General features: G+C 40.3%; 1 long non-coding RNA gene across 1 annotated transcript in view; it reads left to right on the top strand.

Moving 5' to 3' along the window:
• Positions 1–20,357, top strand: part of LOC143818396 (uncharacterized) — a 526,111-nt gene that overhangs the window by 485,321 nt on the left and 20,433 nt on the right. The window contains exon 3 of the long non-coding RNA XR_013224513.1: positions 18,806–18,947. This is a non-coding gene — a long non-coding RNA (uncharacterized LOC143818396). The remainder of the gene's footprint in view (positions 1–18,805; positions 18,948–20,357) is intronic.

Below are 20,357 nucleotides of genomic sequence, written 5' to 3'. Positions count from 1 at the left end.
TTTCATGCTTTTTTAATTATCACAAGCATGAAAAAATCATTATTACTCATGTTTTTTAATAAATTTAATTTAACAAATACAAAGTGTCTTCACCATTCTTGATATCGCCCAAAGGAGTGGTTCACATCTGACATCTGTTTGGGGATGCATTCCACCAGAGGGGAGCGCCTCCGATCTCTTTTCTCACAGGCTGCAGAGTGGAGTGCTTGGTCCTAGAACTAATATACAAATAACAAAAAACTGATTGGCACTTCCAAATCAGAAAACAGGTGTGTACAGGTGCAAGCTAATAGTAGTCATCTGTATGTGCTAAGTATCTCCAAACAGCTTGGGGCTGGTATACTCAGGCTGGTAAGGGGCCCTAAATATTGCCCCAGCCTAAAAATAGCAGCCAGCAGGCACCCCAGAAAATGCTCTTTGCTTGACTTTTCCCACTTGCCCTGTGGCGGTGGCAAGTGGTGTTCATATTTGTGGGATTGATGTCAATTTTGTATTTTCAGGTGACCTCAAGCTCACAGGTTAGTAATGGAGAGGTGTCTATAAGGCCTAAGTCTTTTATTTGAAATAAAAATACACATTGTTTTACAAATGTATTTAAAAATAACAAACATAGTTATACCTTACACCCATTCAATTTAAGCCCTGGTATCCTGTAAAAAAACAAAAATAAAAAATAACATCCCTCACCTGTCTGACATACTGTCCCATGCCGTAATCTATATCTGAAATAATTGGTTTTCAACCTGGACAGTGCCATGATGCGACCATCCAGGCTGAAAATGACTGGAGAATGCGCTGCGGCGAGCACAGCTTCAGTGACATCATCGAGGCCCCCAGCTGGGCCGAGATCATCTCAAGCATCTCTAGATAAAAAGTCTCATGGTACAGCGTTGAGCTCAGTGAGTTTATCACAGTTCACCATGAGACATGGATTGCTTGCTGTTATTAGCAGCACCAGATGTAGGCTGATGGGAGTAGTAGTCTCATCAGCCAACATCTCTGTGACTGGAGGTAAATTTTTTACCTCTGGTCAAAGCTGCTGACACTCTGACTAGAGGTAATGATCTTACCGCTGATCAGAGCTGCTGCTGTTTCTCACGCTGTCCTGCAGATGACATAGTCAGAAACACCTGATGTTTGGGTCTGGAGTGCCGAACTCAAACAATAACTTCCTGGAGAAGTTCATGTTCAGGGTCTGTGCCCAAACAGTAGGTGTTTTGTACAGACCCCAAACTTTACTGTTCAGGTTTGCCCAATACTACAAGCTAAGGCCTTATTGTTTGACAACTAGCCTCCCTACCTCTCCTGCCATAATCCAGCAAAGGTTTTGAAGAATCTATGGTTAAATAGATTCTAAAGTTTTTAGTAAAATGTCCAGGCTGGTTTATTAAGACTAAATGATTAAATGAACCATGCCACAAGAAAAAAAATAAACAGACATTCAGTGCAGGCAAAACAAAGTAAACAGTTCAAATAACAGCACTTTAGTGATAATCTAGTATACTCAGGCTTGATAGCATCCAGTATACAAATTAAGTCTGGAGACATCACTCAGAAGGCCTTCTTACCTCCACACACTGTGCAATAACATTACATTTGGTCTTCCAAGGAGGTTTGCACTCAAAATCTCATAATACATGGCCCCATTCATTCTTTCATGTACACGGATCAGTCGTCCTGGTCCCTTAGCAGAGAAACAGCCCCAAAGCATAATGTTGCCATCCCCATGCTTCACAGTAGGTATGGTGTTTTTTGGATGCAACTCAGCATTCTGTCTCCTTCAAACCTGATGAGTTTTGTTTCTACCAAACAGTTCTACTTTGGTTTCATCAGACCAATATGACATTCTCCCAATACTCTTCTGGATAATCCAAATTCTCTCTAGCAAACTTCAGGCGGGCCCGGACAAGTACTGGCTTAAGCAGGGGGACACGTCTGGCACTGCAGGATCTGAGTCCCTGGTGGCATAGTGTGTTATTGATGGCAGCCTTTGTTATGGTGGTCCCAGCTCTATGCAGGTCATTCACTAGGTCCCCCCTTGTGGTTCTGGGATTTTTGCTCACCGTTCTTGTGATAATTTTGACCCCACGGGGTGAGATGTTGTGTGCAGCCTCAGATCGAGGGCGATTATTAATGGTGTCCTTCAGCAGCTCTTTGGTCTTCACCATAGTGGAGTTTGGAGTGTGACTGTTGAGGTTGTGGACATGTGTCTTTTATACTGATAACAAGTTCAAACAGGTGCTATTACTACAGGTAATGAGTGCCAGACAGAGGAGCCTCTCAAAGAAGAAGTTACAGTCTGTGAGAACCAGAAATCTTGCATGTTTTTAGGTGACCAAATACTTATTTTCCACCATATTTTGCAAAATAAATCTTGCCAAATCAGACAAGGTGATTTTCTGGATTTGTTTTCCTATTTTGACTCTCATAGTTGTGGTTTACCTATGACGTCAATTACAGGTCTTTCTCATCTTTTTTAAGTGGGAGAACTTGCACAATTGGTCGCTGACTAAACACTTTTTTTCCCCACTGTATATATGTGTGTGTATGTGTGTGTGCATGTATGATTGGGGGTGTATGTGTGTATGTGTTCAATAGAATATTGAACTGAAATATCACATTAATATTTCAACCTTGTTTTGAGAACATCTGAAGACTATTATTTACATATCACAGACACCAGAATGTCACTCTAATATTTATGCACATGTCTAGCAATTATTAATAATTATTTAAAGTATCTCCAACAATGTAAACTACTATATAAATTAATGATATTTTAATTTTTTAATTGATTGTAGTATAAGATGGTTCTAATTTTTAAATCTGGAATACTGTAGATAAGCCCCTGATGTATCCTGAAAGATGAGAAAAAGAGGTTAGATTATACTCACCCAGGGGCGGTCCCAGTACGATGGGCATCGCGGTCCCATCCGGGGCCTCTCATCTTCTTACGATGATGTCCTCTTCTTGTATTCATGCTGCGGCTCCGGCGCAAGCGTACTTTGTCTGCCCTGTTGACGGCAGTGCAAAGTACTGCAGTGTGCAGGTGCCGGGCCTCTCTGACCTTTCCCGGCGCCAGCGCACTGCAGTACTTTGCTCTGCCCTCAACAGGGCAAACAGAGTACGCCTGCGCCTGAGCCGCAGCATGAATACAAGAAGAGGACATCATCATAAGAAGATGGGAGGCCCCGGACCAGACTGCAACGCCCATCAGACCAGATCCGGACCGGGACAGCCCCTGGGTGAGTATAATCTAACATCTTTTTCTCATCTTTCAGGATACATCGGGAGCTTATCTACAGCATTACAGAATGCTGTACATAAGCCCCTGATGTTGGTGGGCTTAGCTCACCTTCTATTTTGGGGGTGACAGGTTCCCTTTAAAATCCCATGTGGACATTCCTGGAATATCAAGAGCTCAAGGCTTGCATAGGGGCTAAAAGGTACCTTGCATCCTATGGTGGGCACATAGGGAAAGAGGGACATGGAACCATGTGAAGGGAAGGTGACAGATCCCGGGTGCACTGCAGAACTAGACAGGAAATTCCTGGGGCTGATGGAGCCAGTGGGCTTAGGGATAGTCCAGGAGAAATGGATGGTGGGGCTGAAGTTGTGTTCTGCTAAGAAAGTAAGGAACGAGAAGCATTGCACCCTATCCCACATCTTACAATCTGGTGAACTTGAACTGTCCAATCAACTTCTATTTGTGGAAATTAACTTACTGTCCCCTGAGTTGTGTGCTGTGGCTCCTGAAGATGCAGGCCTGGAGACCGTTATGGCCTGTGGATTACACGTGAGTTTGATGCAGCCCACACCTGACAGCACACTGGGACTGGGACTGGGACATGGTTTTCTTGTAAAGTGCCAGAGGGCTATGGAGCAACAGCTCGGCCATGGCTACTGTCCGCAGTCACTTTACACATGCATATGCATGTATGTGCTCTGTGTACACATGTGTGTATGTGCTCTGTGTATACATGTATGTAAGTGCATTGTGAATACATATGTGTATGTATTTGCTTTGTGTATACAGTTCGTGTGCGTATGTGCTCTGTTTATACATGCATATACTGTATGTGCTCTGTGTATACATTTTTGTACGTGATTTATGTATATACCTGTGTGTATGTATGTGCTATGTGTATATACATGTGTGTTTAACATGCAGTATATGTGCTATATACTTATGTGTGCATTACATACACCATTTGATTCTCATAGTTCATAGGTATAAACATGTCAGTAATCACCCAATAAATGAGCAAAATGATTCTCATTCCTCAGGAGATTGAATTGGTTATATCTGATTGGTTATTATATCCTTATTTACAACCAATTATGTGTTTTCTTATTACTACCATGCATTTTAAAGAAAAAATTAAAAAAATAATTTAGCAAATTAAATTCACGTGCTCTTTGCATGCATATGTGCATATATATGTGTTCTGTATATACATGTGTGTATGTGCTCTGTGAATACTTGTGTGTATGTAATCTGTTTATATACTTGTTTGTGAGTGTGTATGTATATGCTATGTTTGATTCTCATTCATTAGGTGATTGGATTGGTTATGCCAGAGCAAAAATCATTGTTCTCGATAGCAACTCGCCCAGCGTAAAAAGATGTGCTGCTGATATGAAACTGAATGATCTACAATATTTGTGATCATTCTGTCAACACCATTCTTTGTCAGCCTGTGTAAAGTGTACAGTAAACAAGTGCCAAACGACTTCAATATAGTCAATCACATTCAATTAACGGTTTGAAATCAACTCATATGAATGTATCCTAAATGTTTATTTGTAATGGTGGAATATTTTAGCATTTACCATCCCACTCTTAATGTTTTCCCAGACCCAGAGTCCATCTTTGTCTACTGCTTATAAGTGACATGCTCTCTGTTTGAAATAATTCCCTTACTTTTCTTCTACATCTAGTAGAAGAGGCCATGATGACTTTTCACAATGATGATGATGTCATGATGCCACGAAGGCATGATGACTTTTCACAATCATCTTCATTCTTCATCTCTGCAGATTTCCATCTTCTTCAGTCTTCTGAAAGTCTATTATGGCCAAAATGTCCTATTATCTACCTCATTTTTGTACTTTTGCCATATGTTTGTAAAAATGGAATAAAAGCTATCTCTATGAGAATTCTCTGGTGACTCGTACTTTTCTGAAATCCAGTTTCTATACTGTGTTTCCTTCTCATACTTTCCACTATCTACATATTGTGCCCTCATGCTGTTCATTCACGCTGCCCTCTCTATAATGTGCCTCATACTTGCCCTCACATTGTGTCTCCTAATATTGACACATCCCTATAATGGGCCCTTTCCTCACACTTCCCCCTCTTTGTATACTTCCCCCTCCATACTGTTCCCCATGCTCTCCCCTCAATAAACTGGACCCCATACTGTACCTCAGTAGTCTCTTTAACATGACCCCTTCTGATTAGTGTTGAGCATTCCGATACCGCAAGTATCGGGTATCGGCCGATACTTGCGGGTATCGGAATTCCGATACCGAGATCCGATACTTTTGTGGTATCGGGTATCGGTATCGAAACAACATTAATGTGTAAAAGAAAGAATTAAAATAAAAAATATTGCTATACTCACCTCTCCGACGCAGCCTGCACCTTACCGAGGGAACCGGCAGCGTTCTTTGCTTAAAATGCGCGCTTTTCCTTCCTTCCGTGACGTCACGGCTTCTGATTGGTCGCGTGCCGCCCATGTGGCCGCGACGCAACCAATCACAGCAAGCTGTGACGTAATTTTAGGTCCTTCAGTATTTTAAAATTACGTTCCGGCATTGTGATTGGTCGCGTCACGGTCACATGGGCGACGCGACCAATCACAAGCCGTGACGTCACGGGAGGCAGGAGACGCGCGCATTTTAAAATGCACGCGTGTCCAGCCTCCCGTGACGTCACGGCTTGTGATTGGTCGCGTCGCCCATGTGACCGCGACGCGACCAATCACAACGCCGGAACGTAATTTTAAAATCCTGAAGGACCTGAAATTACGTCACGGCTTGCTTGTGATTGGTTGCGTCACGGCCACATGGGCGACGCGACCAATCACAAGCCGTGACGTCACGGGAGGCTGGACACACGCGCATTTTAAAATGCGCGCGTCTCCTGCCTCCCGTGACGTCACGGCTTGTGATTGGTCGCGTCGCCCATGTGACCGCGACGCGACCAATCACAACGCCGGAATGTAATTTTAAAATACTGAAGGACCTAAAATTACGTCATGGCTTGCTGTGATTGGTTACGTCACGGCCACATGGGCGGCACGCGACCAATCACAAGCCGGGACTTCACGTAAGGAAGTTAAAGCGCGAATTTTAAGCAAACAACGCTGCCGGTTCCCTCGGTAAGGTGCAGGCTGCGTCGGAGAGGTGAGTATAGCAATATTTTTTATTTTAATTCTTTATTTTACACATTAATATGGTTCCCAGGGCCTGAAGGAGAGTTTCCTCTCCTTCAGACCCTGGGAACCATCAGTAATACCGTCCGATTCATGAGTCCCATTGACTTGTATTGGTATCGGGTATCGGTATCGGATTAGATCCGATACTTTGCCGGTATCGGCCGATACTTTCCGATACCGATACTTTCAAGTATCGGACGGTATCGCTCAACACTACTTCTGATATGCTTTCCTCCTATACTGTGCCCTGACACAGTCCCCCACTCTGCTCCCTTTATATACTGTCCTCCCACACTTCACAGTCTCTATACCGTGCACCCTTATACTCCCCTCGATACTGCCCGCTTACACTATTCCGCCTTATAAAACTCCTCCTACTTCCTCAGATCCATTGAAGTACTAAACTTCCAGCAGTCTTCTCCTCATCTACAGAGCAGAAGTGATATCAGCAGCCTGATCAGGTGACCAATGCTGCTGCATGTCTTCCTGGCCTCGAAAGTGTGGTAGTTAGAAGAAGAATTGTTCTTGTTCCTCAAAGACGCAAGTACAATTGAATTCAGTGAGCCAGCTTTTTTTTCATGCTTCTTTATGAGCTGGCTGTCAGTTTGACAACCAGCTTTGAGAACAATCGAATCCCACTTATTGGGGGTGCCTGGGAGACACCTCAGACAGCCACATGAGGCAGCCCAACAGCACCCCCTGCCATCTGCTCTCCCTATTTTCATCCCTGATTATTATACACCTTTCATTAAATAGCCTCCTATGCTCAAAATTCACTACTCAAATATGGCTAGTCATTAAAAACACAACATGAATATTAGTATAACACACAGATAATTAGTGATGGGCAAACCCGTTGATGTTCGGGTCTAGCAGGCTCAGACAACATCTAAAAAAAAGTTTGGTTCGGGTACCAGAATGGTACCTGATCCTGAATTCTATTCAGATAAATGGGAGGCCCGGACTTCCATTGTTTGCCACGCTGTCATCTGCATGATAGTGCGGCTAACACAGCGGAAGGTCATTACCGCCAGTCAGAGTGCCGCTATTCCCAGCCAGAAGCTGTGACCGGCAGTAAAAAGGCTGCTGCCAGTGACATGCGTCTGCTTATGAGAGAGTACTACTTCCATAAGCCTATGACTGCTGTCGCTGGAAACAACAAGAGCAGACACCGCTGATGTGAGTATTCATCAGCCAGCACCTGTGCTATAAATAAATAAATTTAAAAAAATGACTGAGGTTTCTTCTATTTTTGCTAACTAGCACGGGCAAACCTGACAGCTGCAGGCAGCAATCCTCAACTGTCTGCTTTATCATGGTTGGCTATCAAGAATAGAGGGGTTGTTTAAATAAATAATGTAAAAAGCCAGCGTGGGGTCCCCCCATTTTAGACAACCAGCCAGGCTAAAGTAGACAGCTGGGAGCTGGTATTCTCAGGCAGAAAATGAGCCATGGATATTGCCACCCCCCAGCCTAAAAATAGCAGCCTGCAGCCACCCCAGAAAAGGCGCATCTATTAGACAAGCCAATTCTGACACTGTACCTTTCTCTCCTCACTTGCCCTGGTGCATTAGCAAACGGGGTAATGGTTGTGGGGTTTATGTCAGCTGTTTTATGGATGCTGACATCAAGCCCACGGGTTGGTAAAGGAGAGGCATCTATAAGACGCCCCCATTGCTATCCACATAGTTAGGTTGTAAAAATGACACAGCCAGAATAAAATGTTTTTTTTAAAGAAAGACAAACTACTTTATTTGAAATAAAAATAAAAAAGTAAAGTTTTACTCACCTTACACTTATTCCGTTGAAGCCCATATTTGTAAAAAACAGAAAATAGCAAACAACCATGATACACACTTTATGCCTAATCCACCAATGCCCATGTATTATTTTTAAATAAATTTGTAAAAACATGGTGCTGATTATTATTTCTAATTAGGGATTTTATTCTTGCTATGTGTTTATTTTCAAACTTACTATGTGGTTAGTAATGGGGACATCTTACAGATGCCTCTCAATTGTTAACCCTTTGGCTTGATGTCAGCTGCTAATACAAAGCTGACATCAACTCCACAAATATTATCCTACTTGCCATTGCCAAAGGGCAATTGGGAAGAGTGAGGGTAAGAGACTGATTTGGTGCATCTAATTGATGCATCGTTCCTGGGGAGGCTGAGGGCTGATGTTCTTAGCCTGGGAGGAGAGCGAATTTCCCTGGCCCCTTCCCTGGCTATTAATATCAGTCCACATACTGTCTTTTTAGCCTTTGCTGGTTTGAAATTAAAGGGGGACCCTATGTAATTTTTTTTCTGGCGTCCACCCATAAAATAACCAGTAAAGGCTAACCAAACAGCTGTGTGCTGATATTAATTGCCTGGGAACCTTTAGCTATATTACCCTGTTGCTGTTTATCAGCAACAAGAGGTTTAGGCCAATGGGAGTAGTACTCTCTCATCAGCCGAGTAACCTTTTTACCGCCGGTCAGAGCTGCTGCCTTATGCTGTCATCTGACAGCGTGTGAACCGCAACTCTCTGATAATGATCTGGACAATTCCGTGTACAGAATCCGTGCCGAACACTAGGCGTTTGGTACGGATCCCGAACTTTACTGTTCGGGTTCGCTCATCTATACAGATACCCACTAAACATATAAACCCCCAAATACTTTGACATGAACTAGCATATTGCTCTATGCACTCAAATTACTATCTGCATATTTACATATTACTATCTACAGTACATATCTACTTATTACTGCCCAACCATTTAGCACCAGATGTACTTTATATCTTATTTGGCCAGAGGACCAGAATCACAGAGTGTTGTTGCCTATGGTGGTGGCTAAACAATGTGATATACAGTAGGTACAATAGTGTGGGGATCAAACAAAAATTTCAAGTCTTGCCACATCTGTTGACATACTAGTAGTAGAGCTAGTATACCCTGTTGACTGGACCTGGAAGTTTGTCCTATTAAAATGTTCCTAACAAAAGTTGCCTAAAGTAAGGGAAATACTGCAATATTGCCTGACATGTTCTTGTCTGTAACTGCGGGATGGTTAACAGAAAAGAAGCATACATAAAAGGCAATTGGGAAACATAATCCTATAAGTAAGTATATAAAGTGCAGTTGAAAAACACAATTTAATTTCAGGGCATATTCCCAACAGCTTTTTACAAGATTTATTTACTTGCTTATAAAGCACCATAAAGTTCCACAGTGCTTTACAGACATCATCATCATTGTCCAACTGGGAATCACAATCTAAATTACTTATCAGTATGTTTTTGGAGTGTTGGAGGAGAAGAACATTCAAACCACAAGATACTCAAGTTTTATGTCACTTGAAGAGTCACTTAAATTTTTTGGAAAGAAGCATATGATATAGAGAGATAACATATTTCTATAGAACATTTTAGGACATTGACAAGGATGGAGTAGCCGAGAATAGGGCCATAATGATTACTAGCCCATCACCAGGGCATACCATACCCAGAGCCGATCCCTGGTTTATTTGATCTATTGGACCGGAATGCTTTGCAACAGTATTTTGACACAAGTGATAAGACTTGACTTTTTTATGACAACAGTTCCATGTTACCTTTGATATTGTACCTACACATTAATGGTTACCCGCTACCATAGACAATGGACCTCTGTTTATCTGGTCCAGTTACCAAATAGTCTAACGGGTACCAGTGGTACTAGTATTGGTTAACTCTTGTAGACAGTAAATTGGGAGTAGACATGAGCAAACCCAAACTTGGTGTCTGCTGCTAAAATCAGAACACGGACTTCTCCCAGAAGTCAGTTTTAATCTGCAGAGTTGCAGGGGAAGTCTGGAGAGGGAGAGAGACTTTTCCATCTCCAAAGTTTGTGTGCTCATTAATTCCAGTGGTGTTCGGGTTCCTGTTCAAGTTAGGTTACAGTTCTGGTACCCAAACCGAACTTTGGACTAAAGTTTGGGTCGTGTACTAGGACCCAAACTTTCACAGGTCCACTCATCTCTATTTGGGAGCATAACACTATTTGCCCATTTATGTAAAAGTTATTTCTGTGTTTATATGTTTTTAAGTAACTATTTCTCTATTTCACCAAATAGTAAATGAAAATTGTCTTTTAAATGTCTTTTAAATATCTAGCAATATTTGAGTTTACTCCACAGAAAACCCTTTTTATTTTTCTCCAATAAAATTTAAATTACATTAAATTTTACATTAAAGTTAATAATCACATATTATAGTGGTGGGGCATATGTTTTACAACTACACGAATATATAACACAGCACATCAGACCCCGAGGAAGCAAGAATGTGGGACTAGTGTTCCCTCTACATGCTGTTACTCTTTTGATGATTGGGGATTTCTCCTTACACTGTGGCACTTGCTACATCCTGGGCACAGACAACTTTAGTTATTTTGACCTTCTGTACTTTGTTTTGTGGTTATTGTTAGATCTGTATAAGCATCTTGCACCTATCGACTTAGTCCATCTCTATTAAAACTTATAACCATTCCAAGTATAGTGATCTTGCGATTATGATGCCTCAGCTCTGCACATGCACTTTATAAGAATGTAACCTTTTGATACATAGTATTGATATTAAATCCTGAATCATAGAAGAAAAAAACGCAGCACTCACCGTTACCGTGGTCAAAATCTTCTTTATTACGGCATATAATGATACATCTTCACGGCACGGGGGAGTTTAGTGAGGCAGGAACATGTGAGGCGGGGACGACGGACGTTTCGCGCTAGACAATTGCGCTTCTACGGGTCTGACCAATTACCGTGACGTAATTCTCATGTACCTGAGAACCAGAACAGGACCTGAGAATTACGTCACCGGCTTGTGATTGGTCGCTCAGCGGTCACGTGGGTCGCCGCGACCAATCACAAGCCGTGAAGCATTCGAAAGGTCTTTCAAGCGCCATTTTTAGGAACGGAAGATGCCGGTTAGTACCAGGGCGCGTCAGAGGGTGAGTATATCAATTTTTTTTATTTAAATTCTTTATTTTACACGTAAATATGGATCCCAGGGCCTGAAGGAGAGTTTCCTTTCCTTCAGACCCTGGGAACCATAGTATCCCATTGCACTGCATTGGGTTTCGCGTTTCGGCCGACCCCGACCCCGACTTTTTTATAGGATCGGCCGATTTCACTCGACCCGACTTTTGAGAAAGTCGGGTTTCGTGAAACCCGACCCGATCCTATCAAAATAAAAGTCGCTCAACCCTAATACTAATAAGGAAGAACATTTGCTGAGACCGTTTTTTCTTTTTGGGTACGAATATATAACCAGGCTTTTTTTAATTCTTTCTCTTATTTTTTTTGTAGCATTTTATGTATCACTTTTGTAAGTGAAATTCTAAATATCTAGACTATTTTGCATTTATAACTACACTATGCTCTAAAATACTATAGTTTTAGGAAATCAGTTTACAAAGTTCATGTGAATCTGATATTACGTATTTTATGAGCATGTCCTATGTATTTATAGATTGGGAAGATCATCCTTCACCCTATAACCATACACGATCAGTGCTATCCTGCATCAGCGGTTCTGATATCCCGTTTTAGAATTTTCACAGAGGAATTTTCATAACTTTGATTGCTCATTTACATAGCCAGCTTCTTTTCATATAAAATCATAAGATTCAGTGGAAAATGTAAAATGAACACCTCTGAACTGTGTAATTATTATTGATGTAGTCTATTGATTTGTAACATAACTTTCATCTGGGAAAGTGGAGTTATTTCCTTTCTCTTCAAGACAGACTCTTTGTCATTCCCACGGGTATATCACTTCATTTCAGTGAGTCGTTTGACTCATGAGAGCAACTTCATATCATGAGGAACCATAACAGATGCATTATCCACCAGATACAACAATGGGCCGCACTCAGGAAAGACCATGTGAAATCTGATCGAATGAAAAAAACAGTAAAAGTGTATAAAATATGTTATAAACATCTAATAACATTAAATGAGACCAAAAATAACGGGGTTCCCAAAGAATAACCAAAGAACAATTCAATATATCATAATGTTCATAATCTTTGATTTTTTGATCGTTACGTGCTTTTTTTTTTAATAAGGGTGCACCTTATTTTACTATACAATTTACACACATTATTTATTGACAGTACAATGCGTATAATTAGGAACTGGTCCATTACTGCAGATATTAATCCATATGGAATATAATCATTTCATGCTTCCTACTGATGCACTAGATAAATATGAGCACGACTCTACGGTGCATGTGGTATCTTTCAGTATGTATAAGTCGTTTTTAGCTCCATTATATAGCTGGTTTTAATTTGCCTTTTACATCAGATGTGCCTTATCGATTTCTCCTGTGTATGTTTTCATTCTGAATAATTTAGAGGCACAATTTTTATTCCATTATGGTCAATAGCTAGAACAAATTTTGAGGATAATCAATTGCGCCTTGCCTGACAATTACTAGTGTTGATATCCCCTGAAGTGAAGAAGCAGGAAAGCTTGGGGATAGAATGACACAACATTTAATCACAACCATCAACAGCGGTTTTGTGTAAGGAATCTAAATCTATAGCTAATGTCTATAGCAGGTTCTAATTGTCACTCTTAGCTTTCAATCATAGTTCATGACACCTAGGGATACATTCATCAAAGCTATTATACAGTAATCTTTTTGGTCTATGCTATGTTTGACAGAAAAGACTGCCTTAAACCGCGTCTAAGGTATTAAACTTGACATGTAATATCAAGAAGAAAGAGAGACAAAGAAACATGGGAAAACACGTTAGATGTGTTTATCTTCCATTCTAGTGCTTTATGCGCCTATAGGGGACATTCAGCTGGTCCAAACTGACAACATGACAGAGATCTATATTAAAGCCCATTTTTACGCTTATTATTTGATGCAAGTTCTAATTTGTTTTTTTACTTATTTATTTTTAGGGTTTTTTTTACTTTAGCTGTGAAAAAAAAGCAAATTTGGGGAAGAGGAATTTTGTTGGTAAAGCCGAAGTTTCACCTAAAGGGAATATGTAATCAGAAAATGACCTATTGTTTCAATCATTTTTTCTGTGTTAAATGTCTTTTTTATTTGGAACAGGTTTTTTTTTCAATATCACTTCCTACATAAAAAAAATAAAAATGTTAAATCTTTTTGCAATTCTAGAAGTATACTTACTGTTGTTTCTGGAAATTCATGTGTACGTTAGTAGCAATACACTGACTATGTTTCGTATTGAAGCTTCTAGTGAGCATGTGCAAAGGTCATTGTAAAGGTATTACCTGTCATTGTAAGGCTACGTTCACACGATCCGTTTTTCACTGCGGATTTTTCCGGTCCTTTTTCGGGGAAATCCGCAGTGGAAAACGGCGGTGCTTCTCTCGGCGGATTTGTGTCCTTTTTCTTCTGCGGATTCCACTGCGGGTTTCCAACTGCAGTTTCCTATTGGTGCTGTTGGAAACCCGCAGCGGAATCCGCTGAAAGAATTGACATGGTACTTCTTTTTTCCGTTGGCAAATCCGCGCGGATTTTCCAGCGAAAAAAAGGATCGTCGGCACAGCGGGTTTTGTTTTCCATAGGGTAACATTGTACTGTACCCTGCATGGAAAACGGCTGCGGATCCGTAGCTGCAATTCCGCTACGGATCCGCAGCAAAAAACGGATCGTGTGAACGTAGCCTAACCCTGCCTCTGATGATAAAGGGCCTGCTCTTCCTGAAAGAACAGGAAAATGAGTCGAAAATAGCCACAGTGACTAGTATGAAAATTGCAAGATTACTAATTTTGCTTTCTAATAAACATCATGATATGAACAAAACATTGCCAACATTGTAAAAATTCATGTAACACAAAAACTTGACTTAAAGATAAAGTACCTTTATGATGTAAAAATCATGAAAATAAGAATAGGAATCATGATGTAATAATAATGATGAAAATCAAGGACGAAGACATGGCTAATACATAGTTTAGTGTTTTCTGTGGTAACATACGAATTCTAAACCTGGACAATAAAGAAATAAGGCAAAAACACTCAAAGCCTTCAAACTATGGTGCTGGAGAAGAATGTTTTGAATACCATGGATGGCAAGAAAAACAAATAAATCAATTTTGGAACAAATCAAGCCAGACATGTCACTCGAAGCTACGACCTGCCTACTTTGGACACATCACATGAATAGAACAATCACTGGAGAAGAACATCAAGGCTAGAATAATAGAAGGAACAAGGTGAAGAAGAAGACCAGCAAACCAAAGACTTGATGTAGCAAGAAAACAGTGGAGACGACCCTGGTGGACCAATCTAGGCTTGCACATGATCGATCTTCCTACAGATCATTAATCCATCAAGTTGCCATTGCTTGAAATCGAGTAAAGGCTATTAAAAAAAGAACTTTCTAATTACACATTCCCTTAAATTTTAAAGGGACTGTCAGCACAGGATAACTGTTCAAACTAAGCCCGGCTGTTCGGTGCTTCATGGTGGAGCCAATCAATTTAATGCGCCTTCCCACCTGTTTATTTTCCCTCTATCTACACCCAAACCCTTCTTCTTTGATTGGCAGCTGTGGCTTAATAGGGCCAGAGAAAGGTGGAGACAGATGAAAACCAAGTAGGTGGGAAGGTGTGTATAAACGACTGGCCACGTCATGAAGCACCGAGTATCTGTATTTTGGTTTGAACAGTCATTGTGTGCTGACAGAGTCCTTTTAACCACACCAAGAATTTTGCAACTGAACATCATAGAATATCTTAGTTCAAATATAAGGCTATGTGCACACGTTGCGGATTGGGGGGCAGAATTTTCTGCACAAAATCTGCATCTCCTGGCAGAAAATGCAGATGCAAATTTGATGCGTTTTTTAATGCAGATTTTGTGCATTTTTGTTGCGGATTTTGTGCGGATTTCATGCGTTTTTACCCTGCGGATTTCTGTAATGGAATGGGTGCAGAAACGCTGCAGATCCGCACAAAAGACAGGATATGCTCCTTCTTTCAATCTGCTGCATTTTCCATGCAGAATTTTCCTCACCATTAGCACAGCCTTTTTTTTTTTCTATTGATTTACATTGTACTGTACATCACTTTGCGGATCTGCAGCGTTTCTGTGCGGAAAAAAACGCTGCGGATCCACAGTAAATCCGCAACGTGTGCACATAGCCTAAGAGTGACTTTTTGTTCCATACTGCTTCTTTACACCACTGTGGGAAAGAAAAAGAAAGGAAAACATTAGGGCTAAGGATATGTACACACGTTCAGGTTTTTTCGAGTTTTTTTCACGTTTTTCGCCATAAAAACGCTGTAAAAACTCATTAAAAATGCATACATTATGCATCCTATCATTTAGAATGTATTCTGCATGTTTTGTGCACATGGTGCATCGCGGTAAAAAAAGCAGCATGTTCATTAATTTTTGCGTTTTTCCCGCAATTCTATGCATTTGGGAAAAAACGCATCAAAAACGCATCCAAAACGCTGTAAAAACGCAGTAAAATCGTGATAAAATTGCGGTAAAAACGCATGTGGATTTCTGGCAGAAATGTCCGTTTTTTGTCAGGAAAATTTCTGCCAGAAATCCTGACGTGTGCACATAGCCTAAAGAATCTTCCAGGATTCCTATCCATACTTCTGTAGAAAGGTACCTGTCAAATCTGGATAATCAGTTTGCTTATTTCCAACATTGTGCAGTGGAGGATTTATCTTCTATTGTCTCATTGTTGATGTTTTGTTCTTATCATAGAAAGCACCAATGAGGTCAATTGGCTTTGTATGAAATTCTCCCATACGTATATAGCTAGCTCACAAGGAACAAGGAGTGATGTGAGTGATGACTGTTTGGGCTATATAGATAATAAAAGTAAGTTGATACCATGGCTTCACCTTTGATCAGTATTCTGAACTTTAAATGGAATATACATTATATATACAGAGAATTAATTTCAAATTTTAAGCATTTTCTAGTACTATTGGGTTAAGCTACAGCATGTCATAACCTCAACTATTACAGTAGAACAGAGAATGAAAAAGCAAGAAGTGCTTGGAAATTTTAGCTTCGCTAATTAGTAAAATTTTATATAACTCCAGCCATGAGAGATAGTATAGCTCAAGATCAGTTAAAGATATTGTAAAGTATACTAATAGATACTTAATCTATATGTTAACCAAAATATGGTGTAAGTTCATTTTACGAAACAGAATACTGAATTGTGGGGAGTTTATATTGCAAATAACATAGTTACATAGGTTAAAAAAAAAAGACCTAGGTCCATCAATTTCATCCATTCTCCACCAATTGTACAGTTTTGTCACTAAATTATCTATAACTCACAATATTATTTGCACTGAGGAGATCATTCAGCCCTTTTTTAAAAGCTGTTATAGTGTCTGCCATCACTACCTCCTGTAGTCGGGCATTCCACAGTCTGACTGCTCTAACTGTAAAGAACCCTTTCCTGTTCAGCTGCCGGGATCGCCTTTCTTCCACCCGTATTGGGTGCTCTCTGGTCCTTAGTATGATCCTTTGGTCTTTAGTATGTGCTAGTTTATCAATTAGCTGCTATGTTTACAATTATCAGCTAATCTGGTGTGTGGGGATGTTATCCACCTAATGCAGATGTTATTGCAATTTTAATAGATTTGTATTGTTACATTTTACCAGGTTGATTTTTAAAGTGAACCTGATACCTCCAAAAATGCTATTTACCTGCATATATAGTGGTGATCTGTTTTAAAATAGTGAATAGTGTAGTGTCGCTTCCAGTCATCAGGGCGGTGCATAGAGCGGTTACAGTCACCGCTCACCAGGGTTGCCAACCTGAGTTATTTTTTTCTGGACAGATCCTCAAAAAATTATGGACAGCCAACTTTTTTACTGACACATTAGATAATCATAGTAAATCAAGAAGATTGTAAGTGATACATGTCTACAGACCATAAATCCTATATGAAGACATCAGCTACATTCACTGTGATCTGTATATGGGGGATAAATGCAGTCATAAAAGTCTGTAGAAGACTTTTCAGCTTAAAAAAAGTCACGGATGCATCAAACTTTTTTTAGACACAGTGGAAAAAAGCTTTTGCTGTTTAATTAGTTACAGCACACATTAGACGCCCCTAAATCTTTAATATAAATGTTGTTCACTTGCTGAAACCTGAGGAACAGTAAACTCTGTGCAAGAGCTCTACCTTTTCTTAATGTGATATTCCCATCTCCAAGATCCAATCGCAAATATCTTCAATTAGAAATCTAGTATAGTTTTTCCGATTGGCTATGTCTCTTTCCTCATGTCCAGGTGTTGCAGGACCTTTGGTATCCATGGTTATGATGACTACTAGCAATTAGTTGTCACTATAGCATTGGTCGTAACCATGGACACCTAAGTTCCTGCAATGCCTGCACATGAGGAAAGAGACATAGCTAATCAGAAAAACTATACTACATTTCTGATTGGAGGTATTTGCTAATAATATTATTATTACACCTAATACATATTGGCATATATGTATACACATTTTCTATTAATAAGTATGTAAAGTCACTGATAAACCCTAGTTCTCAACCTGATACACATTCTCTACATCTTCAAAGAGACTATAATAAAGCATGATGTGTGATCATACAGATCTATGTCTGCAATTTTCAGTTCCCCTGAGATAGTGTGTAAAGACTTGCTGCTATGTTTTCCATTTAAAGTACACAGAGACAAGATGGATTCCTCTTCGCCTATGTATATGTAGCACATGTAGAAAAGCAGCAACATCACTGAGGACAATATACAGCAGTATTGAGCAGTGCTGATGTGATTCCAGCTTTTGGGTGAGATAATCACTACAAAGCAGAAGCATCACTCTGTGCTTCGATCTTTCTCTCTGCTCCTCCCTTCTCCATAAAACTCTACAGAGAGCATACAATCTGACACCTCAGTCTGTCTTGCTTTGAACCAGACAGATTTTACCTGTTTTTTAGAGGCACTGGCCAGAAGTCAAAACTAATGGTCAAAAGCATTCTTTGTAAGTCTATCAGAACCAGAATGAGGATTTCACAGACTGTCATTGAAAAGTGACCCCTAGCTCACTTCAGCAAACACTGGAGCGATCCGGCAGGTCACAAACTGCTGGAGACAGATGGGAGTAGGTGTGATAGAAGGTGAAGGCAGCAGCAGGTGACTACAAGACCATGTGCTAGGACCTTAGATTAGAAGCGCCACTCCAGTGGTAAGTTAAAATAAAACACTGGAGTGGTGCTTTAATGAACCTGGCTAACTATGAGGAAACTTAAAAAAAACACATAAAACACTTATATTGTGATTCTTTATTAATACTATGAACTGATATATTTCCTTTTATGTTTCAGAATTATGGTCCGAATGGCAATTTACAAGAGATTTCTTCCATAGAGAGATGAATCAAGTGGAAAGCCAAAATATGGAGAGCCCTAAAACACAGCAGATCACATGCTATTCCTCTAAACTAAAAGGAAAAAGAGAGGTGTCATAGTAAGTATATATGAAATGGAAGCAAAATTAAACTACTCTCACTGCTTCCTAATCAAACCAGTCCTACTGTGCGGTATCTAAGAAATAAGAATTAAAGGATTTGTAGCTATGTCATATGGGATTTTCTGCACCGTTAGTACCCAATTGACAAAATCAACAGAAAGTCCCCAAAAAAAGAACTGCGTTTTTGGTGCCTGAGTTCTTGGCCTTTGTACCTCTCAGCTGCTCCATTGCAATAACTGCTGTGGTTATTGTCAGAGGCGGATTAAGAGTCACCAGGGCCAAGGACAGTTTGGAAGGCGTGGCCCCCAGACACCCAATGTATCACGTGACGTGTCACATGATCCCCTTTAATAGATCATGTGATAGGTCATGTGGGCAACACACATCTGTAGATGGAAGACTACAGACATACGCGGCGCACATATTTTTCCCTAATTTATAGCACTATACATAACATAGCGCTATGCAAAATATAGCAGTGGTGGGAGATTAATTTTCCAAAGGGGCCACATGAGAGACGGTGATTGCTGTGGAGGCAGAACCAATAGGTTGAAATTAATTCTGCTCAATATCAATATTAACATATTTTTTTATATTAATTATATAACTTAATTTTGAGCATAATTAAGTTTGCTGACATCCCCCTATATACTGTATGAGCCCACACACAGCTCTTTATATACAGTATGAGCCCACACATAGTCCCCTTGATACAATATGAGCCCCCTCAATCAGCAACCAAAGCGATCAACCTATGGGGCCCTTATACATGTAAACCATAACCAAAAAAGTAAAAGTTGTCTCTTTAATTAGTTAATTTAAAAACATAATAAATAAAGACATTACCGCACACACATTTTCACAGAAAAACAGTAATTTAAAAAAAAAGCAAAACTGAGGGGATGTAGGGACTAGTTTAGTTCTTCACACGTCCCTTACTGGGAGCTGAGGTTGACACCCTAAGTTGAAACAGTATGGGGCCCATGCTCCTTGTCGACTGCAAAGCAAAGAATAGCCCTTCGGATAATAAATGGCCAGGCAAGTGGCAGCGGAATTAAAACCACAAAACATTCATATACCTCATAGCCTCCTATGTACAGTATGAGCCCCCACCCAAAAAGAACATACCAGCATTTTAAGAAAAAAAACTCCCATTTTTCACTCTGAGAACACTAATCTCGCTCGTCTGCAGGTTTAGCTTCAGGAGACAAAGGCGTCCACAAGATAATGAATGCTTTGCTTTACCGGTGGTGGCACACAAAACATTAAAATTAGGGCAATTGGGCCATGGGTCCCCCTGGAGCCTCGGGGTCTGGACATTAGGCCAGATTGCCTTCGTTATAATCCGCATATGGCAGTTATTAGTGATGAGCGAATATACTCGTTACTCAAGATTTCCCGAGCACG

The sequence above is a fragment of the Ranitomeya variabilis genome, chromosome 3 (assembly GCF_051348905.1).
Source record: "Ranitomeya variabilis isolate aRanVar5 chromosome 3, aRanVar5.hap1, whole genome shotgun sequence".
Taxonomy (NCBI): domain Eukaryota; kingdom Metazoa; phylum Chordata; class Amphibia; order Anura; family Dendrobatidae; genus Ranitomeya; species Ranitomeya variabilis.
The sequence above is the reverse complement of the archived record's forward strand: the minus strand, read 5'-3'. Positions and strand labels throughout refer to the sequence as shown.